The sequence below is a fragment of the Octodon degus genome, unplaced genomic scaffold, assembly GCF_000260255.1.
Source record: "Octodon degus isolate 3935 unplaced genomic scaffold, OctDeg1.0 scaffold00388, whole genome shotgun sequence".
Taxonomy (NCBI): domain Eukaryota; kingdom Metazoa; phylum Chordata; class Mammalia; order Rodentia; family Octodontidae; genus Octodon; species Octodon degus.
The window spans coordinates 619,940-625,143 of NW_004524964.1; the positions used below are offsets into that span (position 1 = coordinate 619,940).

Here is a 5,204-nt window from a genome sequence, read left to right on the forward strand (position 1 = left end):
ATTTTTTTCTCTTGTCTAATTGCACTAGCTAAGGATTCCAGGACTATATTGAATAGGAGTGGTGATAGAGGACATCGTTGTCTTGTACCAGATCTAAGAGTAAAAGATTTCAGTTTTTCCCCATTTAGGATTATGTTAGTCATTGGGTTTTTATAAAAAACTTTTACCAGATTGAAGTAGAGACCATATATTCCAATTTTCTGTAGGACTTTGAACATAAATCAGTGTTTGACTTTGTCAAAAGACTTTTCTGCCTCAATGGAGATGATCATGTGATTTTTAGTTTTCACTCTATTGATATAGTGTATTACATTTATAGATTTTCGAATATTGAACCATCCTTGTATCCCTGGGATGAATCCTACCTAGTCATGGTATATGATCTTCTAAGACATGTTTATTAATCAAGTGAGCTCTAGATTTAAGAAAAATCTACTGTAGATGGATTTTGCTACAAGGAGCTCACATAAATTAGCGAACATTACATATTTAATATTTCATCATCTGGAAAAGCATTAGGCCATTGAGATATATAAAATAGTTTAAGAGAAATTGTCTAATTTGTTTACAGCCATAAAAGGAATACAGCCCTTTGCATCCAGACTTCAATGGGGATAGCAGCCGCCTGACCAAGGGCTCAGGGCCACAGGTTCAGCCTACAATAGCCATAGGTTCAGCTGACGACCATGGGCTTGGTGTTCAACCAGCAGTTTTCAGGTGGCTGCACCAAGGCAGCGGAGAAGGGACCCTAGAAGGCGCCAACTGATGCAGCCCGGGCAGCAGATGAGCCGCAGCTGCTGCACGGTGCCAGCATCTGTAAGTGGTTCAACGTGCACATGGGGTTCGGTTTCCTGTCCATGACCGCCCATGCCAGGGTCACCCTCAACCCCCCAGTGGACCTCTTTGTGCACCAGAGTAAGCTGCACATGGAGGGATTCCAGAGCCTTAAGAAGGGTGAGGCTGTGGTGTTCACCTTTAAAAAGTCTGCCAAGGGCCTGGAATCCATCCGAGTCACCAGTCCTGGTGGGGTGTTCTGTATTGGGAGTGAGAGGCAGCCCAAGGGGAAAAAGATACAGAAGTGCAGATCTAAAAGAAGCGGCCCAAGGGGAAGAACATGCAGAAGCGCAGTTCCAAAGGAGATGGGTGCTATAACTGTGGTGGTCTAGCCCATCATGCCAAGTAATGCAAGCTGCCACCCCAGTCTAAGAAAGGCCACTTCTGCCAAAGCATTAACCACATGGTGGCCTCATAGCCACTGAAGGCCCAGCAGGCTCCCAGCTCCCTGGGAAAGCTAACTTACTTCCAGGAAGAGGAAGAAGAGATCAATAGCCCTGCCCTGCTTCTGGAGGCCCAAAATTGAGCAGTGTGTAGGGAAATTTTCTTTGCTATCAGGAAGTTTCAAGGAGCAGGCATCAATCGGCAGAGTGGAGGAAGTGGGGATAGGGTGGGGTGGGGTAGCTGACACTGCGGTGTATCTCAGGCTGGGGTTCCCTGCCATCACCCTGTCTTCCCTCAGTGGAGGAAGGGGTGAGACAAAGGAACTGAGGGCTCTGGGGGAGCCACCCTAGAACCTGTGTGCTTTATCTGAGGCTTTACCCTCAAAAGAATAGTGTAGTTGTTTTCCTTTTAAAGAATGATGTGTAAAATTTCCCTTGCCAGGGTGAATTAATTACGCATGAGGCCAGACTGATGGACCCAATCCACAAGCTACTACATTAAATGGGAAGGAATCTCAGGAGCAACGCGGGGGGTTTTAGTATCTTTTTCCCTCATAACCCAATCTTGGGATGTGGTGCTGGGAACTATTCCAAGCAATGGGTGGTGGTGACAGAGAAAAAGGATGGTTGGGAGAACAGCTGCAGACCTGCTGCTCCTAACTTATTCCCACCCCTTTGGGGCCAAGTTGATTTTATTTATTTGCTCCTTTGGATAACTGCACCTTGGGTCCCATTTTCTCCAGGATGCCAACTGCACTGTGCGTGAATGACGTATCCTGTGCATTTAACTTTTTTTTCATAATATAAATATTCTGGCTTTGTATTTTTGTATATTTTAATCTAAGGCCCTCATTCCTGCACTGTGTTCTCAGGTACATGAACAATCTCAGGGATAAGTCGGCAGCAGCTCCAGGTCTGCACAGCAGGAATACTTTCTGTCTTTATCACTATGAAGAGCAAATATTTGGAGTGCATAGCCTATCAAATGAACTACCTCATTTCTGCCAATTAGAGTTGAATCTTCTGCCATAGTACCCTTTGAAACCTCCTCCACCTTAAAAATGTTTCATAGGAGACTAGGTTTTAAAGGGGTTGCCCACGACTTGGACTTCTACTAGAAGATTGGAAATTAGTCTAAATAGAAAAGGTGGTGCAAAGAAGTTATCAGAGGCTGGACCAGGTAAAAGGCTCAGAAAAGAAGCCGAGGTCAGATGATGTGATGATTGTTGTCTAATCCTAGGGGTATGGGGCTTGTTTTACATATCTGATCCATCCTAGGCTAGATAGATAAGCCTAGCTTGACAATGCACAACAGGGTTGTGTGTGTGTGTGTGTGTGTGTGTGCGTGTATTTTTAAAAAGTCAGTTGGTAAGGCTGAGTTTTAAGACCGATACCCTTGTGCCCATTCTGTGCTGGGCAGGAATGGCTATCTGAAGAAGCAAGGACTAAAATTATGAACCATCCAACATTCTTGTCTTCCAGAGAGACCCATAAGAGGGCCTCTGTGGTCCAGGAGCCATGTGCTGCCCTGCTGCAGCAGTGATGAATAGTGGCCTGAGAGCTAAAAAAGAAAAGGGGGTCTCGCTTACATGCTGTGAGATCACTGCAGACCTGCCTGGCTGTGTCGAGACGGGACAAATGCAACAGAACGCATGAGTAGTGTGTGTCTGACCTGGTTTATTGGCTCCCCCAAATGCTGCCCCCTCTTAATTACTGTATTTGTCTGGGCTTTGTAGGACTTTTGCTGAGTCTCTGAGTTGGTGATTGCTAGGTGACCTGTTTGTGTAAATATGCGTTGGTCTTTTCTCCATGTTCTTTTGGGGTTTTATTGTTTACAAAACTCTTTTTGTATTGAGAGAAAAATAGCCAAAGCATCTTTGACTGAAGGTTCTACACGAGGCAAAAGGTTCTGAAAAATAAGTTGGGGAGGCTCTTTTTGAAGTGGGGCTCTTGAGCCATTTTTGTAGTCCCCTTTCTCTTGCTTTCTATTTGGGACTAAATCTGTCCTAAAACATTCTTCTCCCCTTAAAGAAAATCTGTACACCCACACACATATCTACTTAATTCTTAAAGTATCTCTGCAACTCTTAGATGACTTAGGTAGAAATCCTGAAGGAGCAAGGATCCCCTATCCCTTGTTCCCAACCTCCTGAGTCAAGACTGTTATTGGATGCAATTCATGCCAAATGCCTGCTGTTTGGATGGATCAAACCTACTCAGTTTGTAATCCTAGAGAAGCAAGTGGGGTCAGGAGACCAGGACAGGGAGTATGAATGTATATTCAAGTCACTCAGGAACTTTTATTTACACAGGTGTAAGAAACATGTCAAAGTGGCCTCAAGATTGTTTAATAGGAGACAGATGAATGTAACTCCATGTTTACTGCTAGAAACCAAAGCTTTGTGTGAAATCTTGAATTTATGGAGAGGGATGGAGGTTGGAGGATGGGAAAGGATATACCTGTCTGTTCTTTCCCTGAACCCTTCATGTCATTCCTGAACTGCCAGGACCAAGGCCCCTTGGGCTTTGGTGACCCCTTCACTGGGGTGTCTGTCTGATAATTGATTTTGCTGTACCCCGCTATACTTTCTTTCCTATTTTCTAATCATTTTGTAACATGTGTGCTGACTTTTCCTTCCTTTCTCCTTTCCTAGGGAAAATACAATGAATAAAAAGTCTTATTAGTACTAAAAACAAATAAAATAAAAGGAATACAGAGTAAATGATTCTCAGGGCTCTAAGAAGAAGTTGATATCCAAACTTACCTGCTATTGTAGAAGAAAGGCATGGCACCTTCTGGACTACTGTGATAACAGCTATCATAACAAGAGTCTCTTAGGACATATCCTGATTGCAAAGGTGACAATGGAGGTTGGAATGCCCCTCGACCCAGAGGCCTCAGGGAACAGACACAATTTAGGAGCTTCTTCTACAGGACTAAAGTGCCCCTGGGCATGGTCTAAGTTCTTCTTTGGCCTCATGAAAGAGTGCCAGGTAATGCTATCTATAGATGAAAAGCAACTATTCTATTTTTCAACACTAAGAAATGTCTCTTTATCCTTGTCTTCAAATCTGGCCTTCAATGCAGCCATCAAATTTCATTGAAAAGAGTCCTAGGCATGGAGGTAGCTTGGGATTTACCACATCACTTGGTATGTAAATGAGATGGGTTTTTTTTTACTCATTCCTTGTAATTGTACCCGAAAGTGTAGTTCTCCTCATTGAGAGAGATATTCACCTTGCTTTAATATTTTAATAGTCATGCACCCCAGTGGGCAGGCATCCTCTCCTTGCCCAGACAGTAGTAAATCCTGCATTATGAGAAACTGAAGACAGAATCAGTAGGGCAACAAGAGCAGCTGCTCTGCGAACATACCTCACTCTCCTACTAGATTTCGTCACCGGACTGAAAACCCTCTAAATGCAGATGTTGTAAGGGAACCATTGCTTATACTCAATATTTTAACATTAAAAGCTTAAAAGGGGCGTGTGAAGAGATTCCTGCTACCCTGCGCCAGCGGGACCAGTCCCAGGCCAGGCGCAGCGTGGGCCAGACCTTCTCCCACCCTTCGGACCACCCCCCACCACTCTGCCGTACCTCCCACACCAGCCCGCCCAGTAAGAATTTCTGCCAACTTCCTGGAACCCCCAGACCCAGTCCTACCCAGGTCCGGTGAGTGTGTGGAGACATTCCTCCTACCCTGCACTGGAAGGACCAGTCCCAGCCCAGGCGCAGCGTGGGCCGGACCCTCTCCCACCCCCTCGGGACGCCCTCAAACACTCCACCGTAACTCCCCCACCCCTCCCACAGAGGAGGAATTACTGCCAACTTCGGGGAACTCCCAGACCCAGTCCTAGCCCAGGTCCGCAGCGGGAAGGAGCTGAGTACAGCAGCCAGACCTAAGCCAGACGCAGCTGGATAACTCCAAACTCTGTAGAGCTCCACCTGAACTTCAGTACATGTGAAGGTTATAACCACAGCAAAGA

General features: G+C 45.4%; 1 pseudogene; it reads left to right on the forward strand.

Annotated features, from left to right (window-relative positions):
- The first annotated feature begins 686 nt into the window (after nucleotides 1-686).
- LOC101583266 lies at nucleotides 687-1,360 on the forward strand (annotated as a pseudogene).
- Nucleotides 1,361-5,204: the final 3,844 nt, after the last annotated feature.